Source organism: Xiphophorus hellerii, chromosome 22 (genome assembly GCF_003331165.1).
Source record: "Xiphophorus hellerii strain 12219 chromosome 22, Xiphophorus_hellerii-4.1, whole genome shotgun sequence".
NCBI classification, from domain to species: Eukaryota; Metazoa; Chordata; class Actinopteri; order Cyprinodontiformes; family Poeciliidae; genus Xiphophorus; species Xiphophorus hellerii.
Genome location: NC_045693.1, coordinates 4,266,344 through 4,291,003, shown reverse-complemented (window position 1 = coordinate 4,291,003; position 24,660 = coordinate 4,266,344).

The following is a 24,660-nucleotide window of genomic DNA, read 5'->3' as shown; positions in this document are numbered from 1 at the left end:
TTCTCACACTTTTTTCTCAGATATATATTTATCCTCACTGCTCACAGATTTGCTATAAAATATAAAGCATGTGAGTTTCTAGACAAACAAACGAGTTTGTTTAAAGCTGAACTAAATTAAACTTTAGGGTGCTACAAGGAATCTTAAACCTTAGGAATTAACTTAACATTAAAAGCAAAAAGAATGATCAATCTTAAAATAAAAGCCAAAGTCCCAAAGTTCATGACAGATTATTTTCAAAGTTGTATATATTTAAATATCTTCATGTACTATTTGCTTTTGATCAGCCTCCTGTATGAAAACATTTTTCAGGGTAATGAAGCTCAAACATCAGATTTGAGTCGTTTTTATTCACCTCAAAGATACTTTATAATCAGAGGAAGATTCATTTTAAAAATGGCTGAAACCATAACTGTGCTCACTGTTAGTTATTTGTATTTATAGTTTGTGTTTTCATCCAAGATATTGCCATGTATTTAGTTCAGACATCATCCCTTTGGGTTCTTCTGTTCAGAAGTCAGAATTTTTTTAGATATAACATTAAAAACTGAATTCATGCATTCAGTTTTATTTATAGAGGAGATCCTAGCTTTTCCTTCAAGTAAGTCCTACTTGTCTTTTGCCCAAACGGGCTGATACGGGAGTTGCAGATGAGGCTTTGCGTCAAAGAGTTGCAGCGACTTAATGTCTCCGTCTTAAGGTGGCCAGCAAACGGCGAAACACACGAATGAGGTAAACTCCAGAGGAAATGCAACAGATTTTTGTTTTTGCAAAAACAAAAATTTAGAACCAAAAACCTACAACTAACATAACAGAAGCAACCGCAGAAAACAGCAGCAAAACTGGAAAAGTTGCAAATACTTAAAACTAAACGGTGTATTAGGGCCATTGTAGATAACAAATTAGTACATTTCCACCAAAAGTTGTATAATTTTGAGACTAATTGTAGAAATTTTCTAGAAAAACAAGGAAATTTCTGAGTTTGGAAAGTCAAAAATTTGCTAGGAATGTTGCCAATATTTAAGACTAGATGGCATATTGGTACATTAGCTGGAGATAGGCACCAGCACCTCCCGACCCCACTAGGGACAAGGGTGTAAGAAAATGGATGGACGGATGGATGGATGGCATATTGGTGTCATTATAGTTTAAAAGAACTGAATGCATTTCTGCCAAGAACTCACATCCCAAAATGGAAGTCCTCCAAACCACCAGGGGGAGTCTAACAACAAATCTTATGGTACCAGACTCTCAGTAAAGATGGGATGTCCAGAGAAAAGTTGTAATATAATTTACTCTAGACTCCCCCTAGTGGTGTGGAGGACTTCCGTTCTGGTGAGCGAGTTTCAGCGTTTCATACTTCATTTTGTTTTTGCTCTTTGTGGCTTTTTTTTGTGGTCGCAGCATCTTTCTTTTGCAGCATTCCCTGTTGCATTTGTTTTTTGTTTTTTGGAGTTTGTATCATTCATGTGTTTGCAGCTTGTTTGGTCGTTTTGTGTTTGCACCTGTTGGCCTAATGTCTGCTGTAACGACGAACATCCTTTGTTTTGTGAGTTCTTACTCCTTCAGTTGGGATGAAATTAATAATCCTGAGTTTCAAAACCAAAATGTTGTTTCAGCTTTATTCTTAGATGCCTTTTTTATTCTCACTAGTTTCTAAATCTTATAGCGACGCTATTTAAATTTTCTTTTAGATGCTGGATGTTTTTAATGTTTTTACGCATTTTATTTCTTTAGCAATGTGAGCCTTGATGTTTGAGTATTTGAAGTATTTTATGTTCTTGCCTATTTTATGGTTTTATATGTAACTCATGGACACATTTCACCAGATAATCTTTATTTTCTGCAACGTGAATCAACCTGCAGATCTTAATAATCTCATCTTTACCTTGACACTTATGATCTTTAGGATGAAAATTAATAAATGAATTCTGCAGTTTCTGAGAAACGTTGATATAAATGATTTAGCTTCTGTTAAAAATGTTTCAGTACATATTTTCTCTGCACTGAGGAGTCATAAGCAGCAGAGGAACAGCACTGCACCAAGACTGCAAAATCCAGGATTATACGTCATTACCAGATAATAGACTTTATTTTCAACCAGAGCTGCTGAGAGAAGGAGGCAGAGGATTGGAAATCAAAAAGAAAGTGATGCAGCCAGGTTTTAAAAAGCCAAACAAATTTCACTCACCGACTGCAAATGGAAATATTTCATTACTTTTGTTAGTATCAAAACAGTCTATTTTTCATTTTAATATGTTTGATGTGTCATATGCAAGGAAAATAAATCAGTATTCACTCAAAGTAGTAAAATGATTACAGATATAATTTTGCCACAATTCAAAATGTAAAGTACAACACATAGTGTTTGTGTTTCTATAACTAAGCTTTAACAAAAGATAAAAACACATTTATCCAGAGATTTTTACTGAAAAGGCGACTTTAACGCACCCAAATCAGCTTTGATTTAAATTGTTAAACTTGATTAAATACTGCAAATGTTTTGAAAGAAAGTGACCCAAATCCTGTTCTTGTTACTAAAAATATATATTTTTTAATCAAGCCCAAAAGAAACTGAAAATGAAATGATTTTCTTCAAATATAGCAAATGTGTTAAATCTACGATGGCATTTTAGAAAAAAGGAAAAAAGGAGGAGCATGTTTTCCCCACAAAAAATCAGAATTTTTTATATTAATCTCAGAAATTTTCTACAAAAAATGGAAACTTTCAACTTTTGAAATGCAGAAAAATTCCAAAAATGGAAATTTGACATTTTTTTCAGAATTATTTTCAAGCTAATCTTAAAATTTTCAAACTCAGAAATTTCTCAGAATATATCTGAATTTCTGAAAATTTAGTACTTTATCTTTTATTTTTTAATGGCACTACTACTCTTTTCAAGTTCTGGATCTGCAACAAGTGTCCATTTTGAAAAATAAATTCTGATAACTCTATTTGCTTGAATTTATTTTAAATGCCAACACTACAGTCAATAATGTTTTAATATTGATGAAAACGTATTTGTTACTTTGGCAGGTTATTTCACTTATAGCAAGACATTTTCCCATGTTATAAGTGAAATAACCTGCCAGTGGATCGAGAACTGGGTTGCTAGGTAACGGGCTGGGCTGGGCCTGCGTTGCTAGGTAACAGCACAGCGACAGTTCGTAGCAAAACTAGAAGTTTTTTCATCAATATTAAGGAGTTATTGACTTAAAAGAAGCTCCTTTTCTGTTGCTGAGACGTTACTTGTAAGTTAGTTTTTTCTTATTTCAATATTACAATATTTGCTCAAGAAAGTAGACTAAAAATATTAAAGATTTTGTGTTTTTTGCAGTGTGGTAACTGTTGCCACTGATCTGTTACCTCTAAATGGAAACCAGTCAGTCATTTGATCTGGCAGCGTCGGCTTCATGGCGAAGCTGTGGACAGATGATGAAAAGGCTTCAGGGTTCAGACTTCCAGTTCCAGCCGTTCTGCCCCCTGCAGACCTGTCGACAGGTGGGGGTGAAACTGGAGCAGTCAGAGGGGTCTGACCGTTTTATAGGCCATCCAATCCTCCCAGAGTCATTCTCTGTTTTCTCAGGGTGAGAACTGACCTGCAGCTAAGCTAAAACATGTTTATAGTACACTGCAGCAGTACTAACACACCTTCAACTTGTTTCCATTTTGTCACGTTGCATCCATAAACCTCAGTGCATGTTTTCGGTTTTAAATGTGAAAACTGAGGCATATATATTTATTTGTAGATCCATCAACTGCTACAATCATAGTTATGTGCTCTCTATTAGCTTTGCACATCTGGAGACTTTTCCCATTAATATATAACGTACTGTATGTTGATCTATGAGATAAAAAGAAATAAAGATGGTTAGTGTGAATGAGCACTAAGGTTGTTTTCACACCTGATAGTCTGGTAGATTTGGTTTAAATTGGGATCAAAATTGTAATATTTGTTACATTTTCAGCTGCTCTCCTTCTCTCTCACACTGCACTCCATCAAATGAACCAACTCCTTTGAGAAACCTATTTCCCTCCTCATCTGTGGGGGCGCTGCACTAAGAACCACTGAAGGAAACAATACAAAAACCTCTGAAGAAGACACTGGGTGCAACTTCAGTCTTCACGAATTGTAAACAAAAATGGAGTAGTGTCAGATGTTAGTGGTTGTAGGATTTATTTTGAGCCATTTCTCCTGCTAGCTTTACGCTACAGAGTTTGCTTTTTTGGTTGATTAAGCATTCACACCTCTTCAAATGAACCGGACTTTCTAGACAAACAAACTAGAGTTTGATTAAGTAGGAATGCAGCCTAAAAATATGTGATTTCTATCTCTAATTACTCACTGGCAGGGCTGTTGCAATAAATCAATTAATCAGACGATAATAAATCTGCAGGGTTAAAGAGACACAAGGGTGGGAGGGTCTAATTTATCTCTGGTTTTTAACATAATGACAAGCTCCCTTTGTGTCTGTATACACACAAAACAGCAAGAAAGACTTTCTCCTCGTTAATTTCCTCTCTGGACAGATTAGCGAGCGTGCCAGTGAGCATGCCATTCAGGCTTGCAGCCTTCCTGGGAGTGGAAGCCTGATAAGCAGCCTCCGATTGCTGTGCAAATGTGGTTGGATCGCATAGAGCTGTAATCACTTTCAGGAAGCTACGTGGCTCAGTTTTTAGTCAAGCATTCATATAGCTTGGTTTGCTGGCTGCAGGAGTTGAACGTTTTATCCACTTTAGAAATCCCAGGGGAAGAAGATGCTGCATTTCTTTCTCTAAAAACATTTTTTATGGTAGCTAGTAGTAGTAAGTACAAAGGTGACAGCTGATAGTTTGGTAGATTCGTTTTGATTGGGGGCCAAATTTGCAACATTTGTTACATTTTCAGCTGCTGCGATTGGCTTTCACACTGCACTGTGTCAAGTGAACAAACCCTTTGATAAACCTGTTCCACTCCTCGCCTCTGGGGGCGCTGAATCAAGAACCACTGAAGAAAAATATGGTAAACCAAAACAGCAAACTTTAGTCCGCCAACAAACTTTGGTCTCGGTTCGGTTGAAATGAACTCTGGTGAGGCATATGTGAACGCCAAGCGGACTGAAAAGCTCCAAAAGCAGGAAGTGGATTATAAGTGCAGGGCATTCTGGGTAAATACAACCAAAACAAACAAGAGAGTCCAGTGTTAGCAGGAGAAACGGCTTGTGGTCTTCAACCAATGACTTTTAATTAAGTTGCTCTGACAAATCATGGATAATAATGGTGCAGCAGTAAAGGTGATTTAATCTGGAAACATGTTTTGAAGAAGATATTTTGATTGTTCCACTCAGAACCTGGACAGATTGCTGACATAGCGATACTTAGACGTCTTCTTGTGTTTTATTATTGCGTGTGATTCTTGCTTTTCTTTAGAAATATCCCATTCTCTTTGTAAGGGTGTTGACCTACAAAAATAAGATACTACTCTAACAACAGCTGCTGCTGAATTATTCAAAAGCTCCCTTTACTTTATAGTACGGCAGACAGAGCTGAGGGACAAAGATGAATCTAATCTCTTGAATGAAAATTGGGTGTTTTCATGTGACGTGTCAACAGAAAGACCCGCAGGCTGTACACAACAAAATCATTCCTTCTTGGGTTTGATAATCTCTAATTTAGATTCTGCACGAGCAAAATTCCATTTATTAAAGTTTTTATATTGATGGAAACCCAAGCAGGCTAAAAATACAGAAAATGAAAAAAGGTAAGATTGAATATATGTGAAAATAGACAGCTCTGTGTTATTGGATATTAGAATGACGGACATTTTTTAAACAAGCTCCCCTAACTGCAAATTAACACAACTTACATTTACTAGAGTTACTTCTTTGAACAAAGTATATTTACTTATTTTTTTTTAGTTCTTATTACTTGAGTAATATTATTTTGAAGTATTTTTACTCTTACTTGAATAAAATCTCTGGATTTTCTACCCACTGAATGAAAAACTAACATGTTTTAACCAAACATTCACCAGACACAGAAACACACCTGCAGTTTCTGTTAAAGTTTCTGAAGTTTTTTATTTTAAACATTTATTTTGCCTGAATTTTTTAATTTTTATTACCTATATGAATGATTACCATTTTAATTGTTTAAATAGCAAAATTTCCACTTAACTTTACATTTTGGTCCATCTGATGATGTAATTTTTAAATATTAAATGATTGATCATTTGATCAGTACTTTTTTACCTGAGTAATTTCTTTGATGGCTACATTTTACCTTTATTTGAGTAAAAACATGTTGATTGCTATTCTTACTTTAATTTCTGCCTAGCTGAACATTTGCAGGTGTTACCTAACAGCAGAACCAGGATGTAGGCAGAGCAGCTGCAGACTTGGCTTCAGAGTGAAACCTTCCCACTCAAAAGTCTTCTGAGTCGAGGAATGTTTTCAAGTGGAAAATCTTACACCTCTTTTTTTTCCATCAATATTGTGTTTCAGCTCACCTGTGGGAGCGAGTTACTCAGATATCGGCAAACAGAAACCATTTTAGATGCTTTTTGTGGTTCTGTCATGTTGACTGGCTTCACAATGCAATGTGAGCATCAGCAAATTCTGTGTGGGAATTTTCTGGAGATCTAGAGTTCTAGATCAGTCAAAGAAAAACTGTTGGTAAAGCTGCATTTTGTAACTTTTATAAAATATATATACCTATATTTTACATATTTATTAAAACTGTCACTTTGTCATGACATTTTAATGAGACAGATAATTGTTGAAAAGATCAAACTCCTCCACCTTCTAGCTGAAGAAGGTGGAGGAAGAAATTTGAAGAAATGGACCAAAAACAACAAATCAGAGCCAGGAGGAGGGTCTTAGTGCTGTCAATCAACCTTAGGTACTTTCTACTAAATGTGCTAATGCTAGTGAAGCAACTTACCATTACAGGACAACCATTTATCTGCTGTCATCAATCGCTATAACTAGCCTTAGCATTCACAGCAGGCAATGCTAGCTCCAGCATGAGCAGCATCGAACGGAGGGTGATTGACAGCGCTAAGACCTCCTGAACTTTTCCATATTTTGTCACTTTACAACCATATTTTTATATATAAAAAATTGAAAAGTGTGGTGTGCAAAGTATTCATTTCTCTGAGTAGCCTGATGACTGCTAACAGCTAATTACAGTCCAACTGTGTGTGATTATTTATAAAAACATTTTTGAATCATCTTTAATCCTCATTCTACTTCACTTTGTTTTATTGTTTCACATTAAAATTCAAAAAAATTCAAGAGGTATAAAAACTTTTCCAAACAGAGTCGGAAGCTGAACATTTTTGGACTTTCTGAAGATATATTTTAATTCACAAAAACAGCTAAGAACCTGGACAAGAGGGTGAGTTTAAATTCAGATATGATGTCTGACTGTTAGCTTTTAGCCTCTTTAGCTGCTGAGCCACCAGATGGACGTCCTGCATGTCCCCCTGTAGTGTCACCTCCGCTCCATCACCCTCTGAGAGTGGATAGATGGCTGTCGATTCTGTCCAAAACCAATCAATCGCTCTGGGCATCCCTCAGCAGAATCAGCAACCTTCTGAAGCCAGAGAAAATGTCTGTCACTGATTTGCAGTCGGCAGAACGGAAATACAGACCTTGAGGTGTGGCAACCAAAAACAATTACAGCTGCTTCTTCTGTCCGTCTACCGCTTATATCCGCTCCGTTTGTTGCTACAGAACCGGTTATCCTTTAGAAAACTCTGGAAGAAAAAGGTAACCAAAGGGAAATCCTTTCCAAAAGTATTCATACCCAACCTCAGTGTAGTTCACAGAATGGTTATTATAGAAAAATACAGTATAATAAAACTAACAAAACAACAAAAACTGGAACTGAGAAAGCATTTTCCTTAGCTAAAATAAATAATACTGGTCATTAATGGGGAAAACCTTTAGCTAACTGGACCTATATTGGGCGTTTGCAACACTACACTGAAATTATAGATTTAACATCCTAAGTTTTCCGCTTTATGAATCTTTTTAATAGCCTTTCAAACTGATGTGAAATTGATTTTTTCCTCCAACACAAGCAGTTATCGGCAGCTGTCTGCAAATTATGGCGCCCCATCTTCCTCCTCATGCGTAAGCTAGCCCACAAAAATGGCGGGCTAGCTTAGAATCAATCGGTTGTTCAACAATAATTTAATCCAATTTTTGAAAATTTTATTTTCTGTTGAGTATTCATGACCCAACTGATGTAAATATAATCATAATCACTTTCACCTTTTTCAATTCTGCACCTAAAAATTAACTAATGTATGAAAAAACTAAAGCTACTAAAAACTAAACAATATTTAATGAATGCTAACTAATACAAACTAGCAACCACACTCTAAAAATTAATTAAAACCAACTGAATTAGACCAACAAGAAGTGACAATGAAATAAAACTGAACTATAATAAAAAACCAAACTATTTCCATTCTGGTCCTCAGGGATTATGTACTTTAAGTTGCGTTAGCTCCTAAATTCTGAAAAAAAGTTACACTTTGCACATTTTTGTGCTGTTGGGTTTTTTCAGCTTCTACAAACAATCCACGCATTTAAAAAAACACCCAGCCGATTTTTTAGCAATAAATTAAGGGTTTCTGGAAAATTTGCTGTTTCAAAAACCTACAGAATGTAACATCACAAATCAGGAGGCACTGCCCGTTACCTAGCAACCCCAGCAGAGTTCTGCCCGTTACCTAGCAACTCCTGCCGAGCTCAGCCGTTATCTAGCAACCCTAGTGCAACTTCAGCACATTTGGTCTGCTGTACAATGGCTGCTGGAAAAGACAAATGTTTCGTTGTTGACTCACCATCCAGAAACCCCTTGTTGCATTCTTATCGGTTGTGCAAGAGCCTCCACTTCTGCTTTTTAAAGGTGTGCAATTGTATAATTGCGCATCTGTTGGCAGCCATTTTCACATGCGAGCGTAAATGATGAGTTGAGGGGCGTGGCCAGCAGCAGCTTATTTGGATTTAAAGTGACAAGATGCCTTAAATCAGCTAAAACGTGCAAAAAATGTCATGAATCATAACTTGTTCAAGGAAGCATAATAGGTCACCTTTAAGTTTTGCAGCTGTGATGATGGTATGAGCAGAGGGTCAAAGATTCACCATGTGTGATTAATTCAGGTGGCATTGCAGAAGCATTTTAGCATGGATGACATTTGACCCCTACTCTTCATCTGTATATTAACCAAAGTAAGAGGGAGGCTTAATCAAATAAAAATCCAAGTCAAATGTCAGAAAATGGAAAGCTGAACTTGTTTCAGTGCCAAAGCAGCAGAAAGCCAGGTTGGAGACAATTGGCTCATCTTTAATGCATTATGCCTCGACTTCCTGGACGCAGCGCTGAGTCAGAGTCTCGTTTGAAGCTCATAACTTTGTTAGGAACTTGTTAGATGATGGAGAATCAAAGCTTGAGTTGGGAGTGTCTGCGTGGAGAACAAGATGCAAAAGCAGCAACTTTGGATGATCTTTTGATGTTTTCTCATTTTCTCTGGGGAACATGAGCTGCTTGGCAGCAGGAAAATCCATTATTCCTGGAATTTCATCATCAGAAACACAAGACAGAGCAGCATAAAGCAAGAGTTCTTCCATTAAACACGCAGAAAAATGTGTTTTAACCAACATATACAAGCACACAAGTGTTATGTCAAAAGTTTTTTAAGCCCAAAAGACAAAAAAAATCACATGGATCCAACAGTTAGAAACTTTAGTTAACCGTTGACTGTTTAATTAGCAATTTGACATTCCGAAAATAAATCTGCTTAATGGAAACACAACAGTTTTGAAAAGAAAAAAATAAGTTTTGATGCTAAGATGAGGTGTTTATTATTATTATTTTATGACCGTATCAAAATCGGTTTATTTTCAATGGAATCACATGATCAACAACCAGATGTTGCTACTGGCGGAAATTGCAAAGAAGACGACAACAGGAAGTACTTGAAGAATGATGGCAAAGCTTGTTTTTTAATGACTTAATCATGTGAACAGTGTTATTCACATGAGATTTTAATTGTGTTTCTTCTTTAATGAAAACACCACAATTGCAAAACTGTTTTTGTTTTACATTAGCAGAATATTGACAAAGTTTTGCACAAATTTGTAATGGAAACGCAGCTGTTAGCAAATGGCTTTCACATTTTGGGGGAATTGCTCTCAAATACACAAGGTCAAAAGGAAAATACAACTAATTTGTGGTACTTGGTTGGACTTGAACTACAAAAAAGTTAAATAACTGGAAGTACTATTGTTGGCAGCCAAAAACTGTCAGAAATACAACTTTTAATTGTAACAGAAAACCTGTGAACGTTCTTGCGTGTAACTTTTTGAAAACTTTGACACAAAAAGGTGTAAAACACAGACTGTATGTTATGTCAAACTCCTGCTGCTACTTTAAAAAAAACAATGTTCAAACAGTTCTTCATTGTTTCTTCACTTTGCCAGCTGTCACCAGTGAGAACAAATTCATCAAAATCTCACACGTTGGTTTGTTAGGGACAAGGTGAGCTCTGCAGATGGTAATGGTGAAGATCCCACCTGCCAGTCACAACCTGCAGAGAAGAAAGGTAGAAACACACACGCACACCCGCGCGTGTGCACGTCCACGCACGCATGCACATGCACTCCTGTATACAACTCTGATGATAAAACACATGGGAGATGAATAGCAGACATTACCAGTGAAAACAAAACCGAAGAGTAAGAATCTACGGCAATGTTCACACAGCAGGTCTTGATGCTATAATTATCATATTAATTAAACAAAGAAGTAATCTGACTTATGTGAACGCTTTATGCCCAGAAAGCGACCTGCATGCGAAGAAGAAGAACGATCTTATTCAGATTTTGTGTTTTTCAGACTGCCATGAAAAAGCCGGTCATTGGTCACATTTGAAACCTAGAAGTACAAAAATAACAAGGAATAAATTTGTATGGAACACCATAAATGAAATTAATCAACAACAGATTCCAATTAAAAACAAAACTAATTATGACAAAATGGAAGCAATGCTACCAACTGAACATTCACAGCCAAAGTAAAAACCCTTTTGTAAGCACCGTTTTCATCACAGCTGCACTATATATAGACGTGCAATCATCATAGAAATTTCAAAGTGTACATTATCACAATTGCAACACTTCATAGGCTGTTAGATTTCAGGTGCTGTGCACTCAAAAGTTACTTTACAATACATTTGGTGAGTTAGATAAACTTTTATTGGCTTTTATACTGATGTAGATCTTTGTGACCAATACAGAAAAACTGGAAGGTGGAAAGATGGAAACTTTTCGGTAATGGTCTTATATAGTTGGTATCATTCACTTTCCAGTGAAGTCATTCTCTCTAACAGCAGGTGTGTGTTCATGCAAGGTAAAATTTTTACTTCAGCTTAGCTTCTGAGTCAAACAAAGCAAAGTCTTTGCAGGAATAATGTGCTCAAGCAAAAGGGAAGCTGCTTTGTGCAGGAAATTGCCTGTCTGAGTAACACAGGTCCATGTTAAAGATAAATGTTGAGCGAGATAGTAATCTTTTAGCAGAACATAAAGCTTAGAGGTGGATGCTGCTGATTACCCTCAGCACATGACAGCTGCCTGCTGTCACGTTCTGTCAGCAGGCGTAAAGTGACAAACGCTTCACTGCATCAGGAGATTCAGGCGCCTAACAAAGTAGAAAACTGTCTGAAAATTAAACAAGAAACATGAAGAAAAAACTAAAGATTTCCTCAGAAGTGTGATATTTATGTGGTTTTTAGTTAGACTGCTGATATTGCTGTAATTCTCAGGTTTTTTGATCATTAACTTGTTCAGTTATGTTCATCGGAGAGCGTTTCTAAGGTTGTTTTCACACCTGATAATCTGGTAGACTCAATTTGATTGGGGATCAAAATTGCAACATTTGTTATGTTGCAATTTTTTTTTTTCTCAAACTAATTTAAAAACCTGTTCCCCTCCTGGCCTGTGGGGGCGCTGCACCAAGAACCACTGAAGGAAACAACACAAAACCTCCTAAGAAGACACTGAGCTCAACTTTCTTCATCATGAAATGTAAACAAAAATGGATTAGCGTCAGATTTTAGCTGTTCTATTTTGTAAAAAACCACGAGCCATTTAGCCTGCTAGCGCTAGGCTAATGCGTTTGTTCTGGCTGTATTTACCCAGAATGCCCTGCTTACACTTGTCTTGAGTTTAGGGCAGTAAATTAAAGATTGAGTTAATTTAAGAAACACTAAGACTGAACCAACATTTACTGAAAAACTGAAAAAGGTTTATTAGCTACTAAATAATTGTTTTTCTTTATTTCAACACTTAGATCAATAATCTCTCTCTAGCACTCCCCTCATAATCACAACATCAAGCTCTCTGCGTCAGAAATTTTTTTTTCTCATCTCCTTTTCATAGATGAAAATGAGCAGCTGTGATTTATTTAGGTTGGTATTACCAAGATTTGGAGATTTTCCAGCTCAGAAAAATGAGCATTTTGATGCTAACGCTGCGTTTGGCTCCCTACATGTGACTGCAGTGCTTGTCATTCCCATCATGTCTCCTTGGCCTGTGTGGGAGGTTAAATGCATTTCCATCTGATGAGTTTATGTGTAGGCTGCAGAATAGGTGACACTTTCAATATGAAATTAAGCCCATGTGTGATGTTCCACCTACATCTGAATCTCTGCACAACAACACCAAAACATTTCCCTGCAGTCTGTGATAATGATGCGCTCCGACTGGATCTGGGGCTTCAGGCCTTGTTTAAACAAAACTCAGCTGTTGCTTTTACTCCGGTATTTTTATTTAAAGATATTCAAACTGCTTGGTTATAATTTTGTGGAAATAACAGCTGACACACAAAAAAATCTGAGTCGAACTATTTCGGCAGCGGTCTGTGTGAAGTGTCGTCTGATTGGTCAGAAGTTTGTTGCTGTGCCTTATGAGGAAGTGTATGATGTCTTATTAGTGCCGACTTTTAAAACTCCGAAACATCCAAGATTTTTCCTGAAAATTTCTGAGATAAAACTTACAATTTCTTAGGGTTTTTTTTTTTTTGCAATTTTTTGACCTTTGAAGCTCACAAAATGTTGTTTAGTTTCCACAATTACAAAACAGATCAAAGATATAAAAGAAACAACTTACAAATAGTGTAGAAAAAATACATTCCAAGCATAAAATCAATTGATCATAAATTTAGGAATACAGTCATACAGATAAAAATAAAAACAAATTAACAATTTAATAAAATAATTAACAAAATCTTACCAAGTATCCTTGGTCTAGTTTCTTGTGCAAATATCTTAGTTCACTTCTAATAAGACAAAACTAGCTTATTTCACAATCATGTAACTCTGCGCTGTTACCTAGCAACGCCAGCAGCTCATTACCTAGCAACCCAGTTCTAGTTCCATTGGCGGATTATTTCACTTATGGCAAGACATTTTTAGAGGTTATGTAACTGAAATAATCTGCCAGTTTAACTTGAACTTTTTCACCAATGTTAAAGAATTATTTACTCAAAGCAAGCTCGTATGTCTTACTCAAAAGTTACTTATAAATTAGTTTTGTCTTAATTCAAGTGAATTAAGATATTAGCACAAGAGACTGGTCTTACTTGAGAAGATTTTGTGCTTTTGCAGTGTCGTATTAAATAATTATAGGAGAGATTATCAGGGTGGTTTCTTTAAGTTTTAATAACGTTTAAAGTCTTTTACAAACGACGGGCCTGTTGGAGCTTAATCTCAAAATTTTAGGGTTTTTTGGGAGGAGATTCACTTTTTTTATTTTTATTTTTATATCTTAAAAGTGTGCTCGGAAACAGCAATGTTGATATTTCACTTCCATTGTGCGGTTGTGAGGAACATTTATCTGACGCATTTGTTCAGTTCTTTGATAAATAACTACTATAATAATAAAACTAAAAAACATTTACTAAATCCTGGATGGAAATTTGTAATGTCATTCACAAAAACCACCAGGAAACCACATCGGCTGTTCGGCTTCGGGTTAAATATGTCTGGGTTTTTATTTTCTGCTCTCGTTTAGCATTGCAGTTAAACTCGCTGATTCCTGAAAGATTCTTCTATGAAGAAACGTCTTCAAATCTGAAATTCCCTGCGCTCACAGCTGCTTCACACTAAACAAATGTGAGGCGCTTGAGTCAAATCCACTGGGAGGTTTACATGGAAATGCAATCAACGGTGAAGAGGAACCGCTCAGGTTTATTAGTGGGGAGAAACTACGCAGGCAGAGCAGAAGCAGATGAACCATAGAGAGAAGTGACAATCAAGATTTCCAGGAAGTGAAGTTGAAAAGGGGCTTGCATGCTCCCTCGTGTTATGCCTTGATTTTAGTTTCATCAACATGTTTCTCAGAAACTAAAAGTGAGAGTTTGTGTCCCTGAAAGCGTTTGCAAACTGTAATCTGGTTTTAGAGTTGCTGTTGAGGAAATAGCTTCTTCTTCTTCTCTGGGTGACTTTTCAGCCCACATCTATATCAGTTTCACTGTGAACTACAGCTATGTTTCCATTTACCTCATTATTGTACAAATGAGATAAAATAAATTCTTGTAAAGCTGCAGTATGTAAATGATATGAAGAGCATGTTATTTTACATATTTGTTAAACTTGTCGCCATGTTGTGACAGTTGGCTGTGGGACAGATAATCTGTGAAAAGCTCGTCTGAAGAAATGCACCAATCAGAGCCAGGAGGAGGGGCTTAGCGCTGTCAAACATCCTCATGTACTCACTGCAGAGAAGCAACTTACCGTTATAGGAAAGCTGTTTGGCTGCCGTCATCAGTGGCTATGCTAAGTACACTGAGCATTCACAAAATGCGAGGCTACTGCAGTGTAACCACAGGGAGAGGTGATTGACAGCGCTAAGACCCGCCTCCTGGCTCTGATTGGTTGTTTCTAGTTTTCAATGGGAGAAGTCTCATGCCATACTGTTACAACACAATGACAGTTTCAACAAATATGTAGAAAAATTAATTTTTATAAAATTGCAGAAACTGCTAGTTTCTGCAGCTTTAACAGAAACATGCCAATTTTGAAAGAAATTTTGATAAAGAGCTTTTGCGCTAGAATTAGGTGATTTTTCAGCTGTGCCAAAATTTGTGTTTATCACAAAACTGATGGAAACACTTTCTTTGTGCCAAAGAAATGGATGGGTCTGATCAACATCAGGATGTTACTACTGGCAGAAACGACAAAGAAGATGATAGGAAGTAGTTTTATGATGATGGCGCAGGATGTTTTTTTTAACAACTTATCACATGAATACACTTATTCAAAAGTGATTTTAATTGTGTTTCTTATTCAATTGAAACACCGTAAATGTGAAATTGTGTCTTTTTTTTCAACATTAGTGAGTAATCAAAGTTTTGCTCAAATTTGTAATCTAAATGCAGCGAATGGCTCCTTCACATAGTCATCTGCTTGTTCCTGGTTTTACTATTTCCAGTCACATAATCTATAGAAGACGAACAATGAATGGGTGAATGTGGCTGGTAGTGTAAATGCTGCACCACGTTACAGAAGCTGTAAATAGCAATTTACTTATTGAAAGCTTTAAAATGCAGGCAGCATCTGTTGGTATCCACTATCATCTCTGAATAGATGCTGCGGGTCAGTTATGTGCACACACACTGCCTCTGTAGGAAAAAAATCACAGGTTTGTGTTTTAAAAAGAGTGTTGATCTGAGATAATTGGAAACTGTGTGTCACCGCTGCAGCGTTTTTTCCATATCCACACACCCAGGCTTTAACAGCAGGCTGTCCATAAACTGTGTGAAACTGGTGATTATAATGATGATAATATACTTTCCTGGAGACAAGGTCAGAAAGGAAGACGAAGCAAAGGGAGGCGGAGCAGAACAAACATACAGAAGAGATAATCACTGTTTTTAAAAATCAGTATCTGCATTAAAGCTGCAGTAACTTTAACAAAAAATATGTTTTTTACTTATTTGTTAAAACTGTCACCATGTCAGATAATCTGTCCTCTCTGAGCTACTCTTGCTGTTTGAAGAAATGCACTGAAAACAACCAATCAGAGCCAGGAGGCGGGGCTTAGAGCTGTCAATCATACTCATGTATGTGCAGATGAAGAAAATCATTTATCCACCACCATGCTAACTAGCCTTAGCATTCATGACAGGCTCTGCTAGCTTCAGTGAAGCAGAGAGCTACGCGGAGGGTGATTGTCAGCGCTAAGACCCGCCTCCTGGCTTTGATTGGTTGCTTCTAGCTAGCACTGGGAGATGGTGGAGGGGCTTGATTTTTTTTTTTACAGATTATCTACCCAGAGGTGGGTAAAATACCCCAAAATATTACTCAAATAAGAGTAGCATTACTTCAACATATTTTTACTGAAGTAAAAGTAAAAAGTAGTCATCCAAGAAATTACTCATATAACAGTTAAAAAGTCTACTCAAGTACAGAGTAACTAATCAAATTATCAATCATTTAATATTTAAAAGTACATGATCACACAGAACATAAAGGTCAGTGGAAATTTTGGCATTTTAAGGACAAAAATGACAATAATTCATAGAAATAACAAAAAATAACAAAATCACACACAAAGAAAATGTTTCCAAATCAGTTTCTTTCAATATAAAACTAATAAACTTTAACAAAAACTGTAGGTGTGTGTTTGCATCTGGTGAATTTTTGGCTAAAATATGTTTGTTTTTCATTCAGTAGGTAGAAAATCCAGAAACTCAAATAGGAGTAGAAATACTTCATAATAAAATTACTCAAGTAAAAGTAAAAATTACAGTGCAGTAAAAATACTTTAACAAATATGTAGGAAAATATTTTTTTTATAAAAGTTACACACTGCAGATTTAAATAATGTCAACAAATGTTTCCAAGTTTACTGCTAACCCACTCTGAGGACGTGGAAAACAACCCCAGTCTTGAATATGTTGATAACTTATCTCCATTCACAGCAGAGGCATCACGATAAATCTTAAAATTATTCTGCATCCAGTAGTTTCCCTGCTCCGTTCCTGTCGCTGCGTTTCGGTTTCCCTTCCTCCTCAGATCCTCCTCCTCCTCCATTGGAGGAAGAAAAGGAGATGAATAAAAGTCAGCTCCCTGCTGCAGCTGCCATCTTCACACTTCTAATGAGCTGTGACACACACACACACACACAATCGTGTTTTCATCACTTGTGGGGACTTCACATTGACTTCCATTAATTTCTACAGCCTAATACTTACCATAATCCTAACCCTGACCCTATCCATCACATACCTAACTACTAACCCAAAAACAACAAATTTCCTCATGGGGACCAAGAAAATGTCCCCACAAGGAGCAATGGTCCCCATAAACCGACATTGTAGACAGAAATAGGTTCCCATAAGGATATGAAAACCTGGTACACACACACACACACCCACACACACACACACACACACACACACACATGCTCATTTTGTACTTATCTAAAGTGATTTGTTTGTTCTATGTTTGCTTATCGCAGGTTTCTGCACATGAAAAGTTCAACATGAGTAAATTTTAATATCCATGAAACAGAATGTTTCATTTTTAACAGAATTAAAAATTTGGAAGCAGAAAGTCAGATAGTTTTTAAAAACAAATCAGTTTACATCAGAAATGGAAGCTACAATTCAGCTGTAATTGTCTACAGGGGTGCTCAAAGTGTGGCACGGGGGCCATTTGCGGTCCTTAAACTAATTGTGTGCGGTCCGAATTCAGTTCAATAACAATACACATTTGGACTCCAGTTCAATACTTTTTATCTTTAATTAACATAAACAAGTAAAATATTGTCTTTAACACAACAGATTAACTTTTTACAGAGACTTTTACACCCAAATCTGCTTTTAATTAATTTAAGAAATTTGGCTAAATACATAAGAGTGACATAAATCTGGATTTTATTCATCAGAATCGGTTAAATTGTGTTCTTTTTTTTCCCAATTGAAACCTAGAAAATTAGTAACATTATTTTTAATCAGGCAAATCTGCAGAACACATTTTAAGTTTTTAATCTAGAATAATTTACACATCCTTTTCCAGCAACAACCTTACTACTTTATTTGTTTAATTAAAGTGTTGCATGTTTGGTTTATTGTTGAGTGGGTAAAAATGTATTTTTTTGGCCCTTGAGTCCTTTTGACTATGATTTCGGCCCATCTGACAAAAAGTTTGTACACCCCTGACCTACAAATTAAAGCTGAGGTGGAAGGAGTCGGGAATCAGAAGAAATTGATGCTGCGTGTTTGGATTTGTTCGCGTGTCAGGCGAGGGCGCCGTCAAATCGATACAGATGCTTCTTCACTGTCAGCCTGTTGAGATGAAGTGACAAGAGCAAAACACGTTTCACCCCAAGGAATATAAGAGTTTTATATAACAAAAAGGATTCAGCCGTACAGTCAGGCCTAAATTAAAACAAGCTCAATAATATACATTATTCAGCTTTAAATTCAGTTTGCAAGTACACTGTAAAACGTCTGATTTAGCTTAATAAATCTGAGTATGTTGATACTCAAATTTATCAACATTAGTATGTTTAACAATCAAAGCCTAATTTCTTTTAAACTAGAAACTACTTAAAAAGAAAATATTTGATTGAAACATTTGCTGGCTCCTGGTTTTTATTTGTTTATTTGCTCAAACTTTGACAGAAAGTTTGTCAACATTTGAGCCATATTTTCTGCTTTCCAAAAAATATGGAAAGCAGTGATAGTTTGTTTACTTTTTTCAGTAAAACAATCATTTCATTAAAATGTGTGTAAATGTAAATGCTAAAAACTGCTCTACTGCTCTGAATGTTGCTTCATTCCTGATGAACTGATGTTTTCGCCTTAAGCATCTTAAAATTATTCGGACAAATAAAAAAGTGGTTTAATTAGCTGCTGCTGCTGCTAGAGGCACAATGCATTGTGGGATACCTTGCTGGCCAATCCCTACTGTCACATGTAAACCAATGTCCTAAACAAAATCAATTATTACAACATATAAAAACAACTGAAGTTACGTTGTGTGATTTAAGTATTGCAAACCTAAAATAACTTGATAACCTTTGTTTGGCTGTCATAAATTAAATAGCTATCTCAAAATCATGGCTGGTCCATTGCTGCTTGGAAACCCTGATGGCTTATGGGTAATATTTGGTGTTTTTAAATACAGTAAAGATAACAAGATTGTTTTTTGTTCTGTGGATAAACTTAACAACATAGGCTCTTGGTACTTAAACAATTTATCTTCTGAAAAATATATTTTGTATCTTGAACAAATACTTTTGACCTCAATGCTTCATATATTTGCGTAAAGATATTAACTTGAATTTTTATTGTTGATTTCACAGAGTCAGTTATGTTAAATTTACTTCACCACAGAATCATTTTTTCAGTGTGCACTGAGGGGCAATAAAGGTTATTTCTTTTCTGTTAAATTTTAAAAGTGGTTGAATAGAGATAAATTCGTCTCCTGATGTCTAAATGGTGTTGAAAACTGGTCTGGATTGATGAAATGGGCGAACCAAGCTTGACTTTCTCAACAGGATAAAACTGAGCAGGTTGTGTGGAGTAAACAGATCCAATTTTAAATCTGTTTGGTAAATGGGAAAGAAGACAGACAGGATGTTTTAAATCTGTCTAAAGATCCTCATGAAAGCCACTCAGCTGAACTGCAGGGCTCAGTGTTTGATAAGGTAAAGAAAAAACACCTTTACCCTCCTGGGTCACCTGATACACTGATGACCTTGTAATATTAACCAGAACACCATGTAGGCTTACAATGCAGTATTTAATAGGTGCAATTATAAATTTGCAAGCAAGTCAGACAGGATTGTGTCATGTTTCAATGCTAACTGGGGCAGCTTGATGTGGCGGCTTATTTATTTAAAAGAGGATCTGTTGTGGTTTACCTTCTAGTTCATGACTTTTTTCCACGTTAGAAATAGTTAAATCTGTTATTTATCCAACTACACATCCAAAACAGTGACAATGTTACAACTATAACACTGCATTCAATGGATAAAACAATGGGAACCTCAGGAAGAAAAATCAAACATTAAATAAAGACTCCAACTCCAATTAGTAACGGTTTAGGTGATGATTTGCTTTGAAGAGAAAGTACACTGTAAAATATTTGAAGGTGGTTTAACTTGGAAAAAGAAAGTCCACCTGCCGCCTTGAAAATGCTATTTAAGTCAACAAGGAAATTGTTTTGGTTTTAACTCAGAAATTAAAGTTCATGAAGTTGATTTAACAACAAGAAATAAGTTGTCCAAACACTGTTTGGTTTTTTAAGTTCATTAATCTTGAATTGAGTTTTAACTTAATGCTGCATTCAAGAAAATCCACACATTTCTCTATTATTTCCACTCACAATATCAAGATAAAATAATTACTTATTTTACTTCTGAATAATTAAAATTTTTGTTCCAAACTGCATGAACAAGATGTCTGATCTAATAATGAATTTTATTAAACATCACAATGAATTCTACCCAAAAACGTTTAGTGAGAACAGGACATTAAAATAAACATTTGCCTTAATAACACTCAAAAGTGTGTAGAACAATGTAACGCACTCAGGATACAAAACACGTCGCTAAGCATTCTGGGAAATAGTTCCCACTCTTTTTTAAGTGCTATCCTAAAAACTCTTGGAGGTTTGATACATCTAATTAAAAATTAACACAACTTACTACCGTAAGTTTATCTTTCACACATTTAGGTTCAAAGTCTAAAACTCGTTGAATTTATTTGACTTAAAGAGTAGAAGACAGTAGGCACAACTAAATGTGGCTCAAATGTTTTACAGTGTAACTTTTCAGTTTAAGTAACTAATTCCTTAATATTGATGAAAAAGTACTTGTTCCATTGGCAAATAAATTAACTTATAACATGGGAAAATCATCTCGTTATAAATGAAATAATCTGAAAAGTTACTTTTAAATCAGTTTCCTCTTATTTCAAGTTTACTAAAATATTTTCACTAGAAGTTAGACCAAAAATAGTTGGTAAGATTTTGGGTTTTTGCAGTGAACGTTGCAGTGGGTGGATGAAAGTTAAATCATTTATATACAGTCAGACAGTGAATATAATCAAATACTGTTCTTCTTATGTTTTGGTTCAGGAACACAAACATACAGGAAGAACATTTGGATGAAGAGATTTTTGATTTAACACAATTTGTTGATATTTGGAGACATTTTGTGTTGTTGGATACATAATAAGTCAAAAAAGATCTAATTTATAATAACCTGACATACTTTATCCTCACAACACCAGCTCATAAAGTGAGTGTATACTTATGTTTTATGAAAGGAGGATTTCGGCTCACAGTATATATCCTGCACAATGTAAAGGTAATCAACGGCTCAGTGAATTTTTCAAGAGCCCTGTGGCTAAGCTCAACGGCAGGTCAATGAATTTTAATAGTTGGAAAGGACTCTGAGTAAAATCACTATCACTGCTGAGGAGCGAGGATAATTTCACGCTAGTACAGCTGCAGGATTTGTGCTTTAAAAATGAAGCACAGGGTTGTCCATCTGAACACGACGGAGTAGCAGGGCCAAAATAAAAATAAATTAAATTACAAGGAGGAGAATAAAGTCAGAAAATTACAAGAATAAAGTACAAAAAAATAAGAATAAAGTTGTAATATTACAAAAATAATCTCATAAAGAGAATAAAGAAAAAAGAATAAAATCAAAATATTTTGGAAAAAAAAGTCGAAATAATACAAAAATAAATATATTAAAAAAATAACATCAAAAAAGGAGAATAAAGTCATAATTATACAAGAATAAAGTCATAATAATATAAGAATAAATTCAAAATATTAGAAGAATAAGGTCAAAATTATATGAGAATAAAGTCATAATATTACCAGAATAAAGTTGTAAAATTATGACTTTATACTAATATTTTGACGTTATTCTTGTGTAACTTTATTTTCCTAATGACTTTAGTCTCCTAATTAAATTTTTTAAATTTTTTCTTAGTATGGTCCTGAAGCTCCAACATAATCTGGGTTCATCATTTGAAGTTGGAAGGACTTTCTAACATCACCAGTGTTATTTTATTCTTGACAATGTGAAAATAACTCAGATTATGTTTTATACTGTAAACCCGTCTGATTCATTCCACCCAATTTATCTCCTCAGTTATAATAAGCTGTTCTGTTCTGATTTACATTCACCAGCTGCCTGTGTAACATCCATAAAGTCCTTTTTAAACAGCTGCAGCGTCGACTCGCTGCCAAGGCGACTACATTAACACAAGAGCTGATAATTGGGAGAGTTCAGAAATACTTCTCTTCACACTCGGGTGTTTTTCCCTTCAACCTGCTAACGCCGGGAGCTTTGACACTTTAAAACGCTGCTCCCTCCCTGAACTGTCAATTAGTCCAGCAGGCTGCTGTGCGCCGCTGTGTTAATGTTTGACCTGCTCCGCTGAACTCGTGGCACCTCTGTTAATCTGAAACCCCCGAAGAAAGACATCAGAGCGCTTTTGTCTGAACGAGCTTATCGCACAGCAGGCTGATGAGAGATCGTTAAATGTGTTGTATTATTTCCAGGTGAATTGGAAAAATGCCCTCTAGTTTTTTTTTCTATTTTTAACAATTTTCCTGGAATAAATGTGGCACACAATACATACACTGCAAAAACATAAAACCTTACCGAGTAGTTTTGGTCTAATTGTCTAATTTAAGACAAAAATAACTTACCAGTAACTTTTCAGAAAGATAAATTAGTTTAGTTTAAGAAAATAATTCCTTAATATTGATGAAAAAGTATTACATCCACTGGCAGATTATTTCAGTTATTTCACAGTCGTTACCTAGCAACACCAGCCAAGCCAAGCCCGTTACCTAGCAACCGAGTTCTAGTTTTACTGGCAGATTGTTTCGCTCAAAACAAAACATTTTTCCCACAAAATGAAATAATCTCCCAGTGGAACTTGTACTTTTTCACCAATAATAAGGAATTATTTAATTAAAACGAGCTCCTGTGTCTTTCCATGAAGTTACATGTAAGTTAGTTCTGTTTTACTTCTAGTGTACTAATATATTTATACTAGAAACAAGACCTGGGGTGTCCAAACTGTTAAATTGGCTAAAATTGCCAAGTCAAAGGGACTCAAAGGCCAAAAATAAAATATTTGTACCAAGTCAATAAGAAACTAACACACAATACTTAAATTAAACAAATGAAGTAGATTTATAGGTTATACAAAACATGTTTCTTACAAAGTGATTTGTTGCTGGAAAAGGAGCTAAAACTTAAAACGTGTTCTGCAGGTTTGCCTTATTAAAATAATGTTGCTAACTTTCTAGGTATCAATTGAAAAAAAATAGAACCCAATCAATTCTGATAAATAAAATCAGGATTTAGGTCATTCTTTTATTTTGTAAAGTTTATTCAATTTAATATAAGCAGATTTGGGTGAAGCAACTTTTGCTTTCGAGTAAAAATTCTTGAGGAGATTGCAAAAAGCAAATCCTTGGAGTTATAGACAATACTTGTTTTTCTTAATTTTGTTCTAATTAAAGATAGAAAGTGTTCATCTACATTAAATACTTGAACTGGGGGCCAAATTTGTATCTTTCTTGTACTGAAATCAAGGGCCACACAATCAGTCTAGGGGCCGCAAAAGGCCCTCAGGCCGCACTTTGGACACCTCTGAACTAGACCTTAAATACTTGGTAAGATTTTGTGTTTTTGCAGTGTATGAATGTATTTTTTAAAGGTATTTGCCTCAAAGCTTTGCCTCTGGTTCATTATATCTATAGTGTTAAATTTATTATTTCTCATTCTTTGATATATGAAAGGCTTTGATTCACTCTAATTTATTTTCATCTTTAAACCTGTGAATAATTGCCCACGCTGTAGATTTTGTTCTCAGGCAGTTTATTGTGACTTGAATGTTCAAGCTGATTCTCGCTGCGAGACATTTTCTCACCAAACAAAAGTGAAACTCATTAAATTCCTCTAGCAGTAATTCATCACAGATGTTTTTAGGCACTTAAGAGACTTTTTTGTGCTACTGGAGCCATTCGTGATTGGTGGAGATATTAGTTTCAGATAGTTTCCAGTGTGAATCAAGTGCTTGCTTTCTTAACTTTGGAGCATTTTGTACTTTGTGTGTTTTTAAATGTGACCTGTCAAGCTTCCTTGACCAGGTTCAGACTATAAGTTTTACAAAACATGTTTATTACAAAATCATTCTTAGACAATGAGAATTTAGTCTGCTCAAATTCTGCCTATGAGATATTTTTGGGACACTTGTCACTTTAAATCGAAATAGAAACGCCCTGGAGCTCAGCTTTGGTTGCTAGGTAACAGGCTAGGCTCAGCTGGGGTTGCTAGGTAACGGCGCAATCAAGAGGGGCTCACTTTCCAGACTCCAAAAAACACTAACCTTCTATGTTAAAAAAAGGACATGTGTGCTTTTAAGTGTTTGAGTTGGTTTTAGAAACAATGGAAACCCAAATAAAAATGCAAAAAGGTACAAAATGTGAATTTAGCAACTTAGTTCCCCTTTAAGTGATATAATTTTAAAATGATTTGTATCAAATGGACTCACGCACTTTGTTATATGAATGATTTTGCTTATGTATTAGGTTTGTATGGGAAGGTGAGAATAAA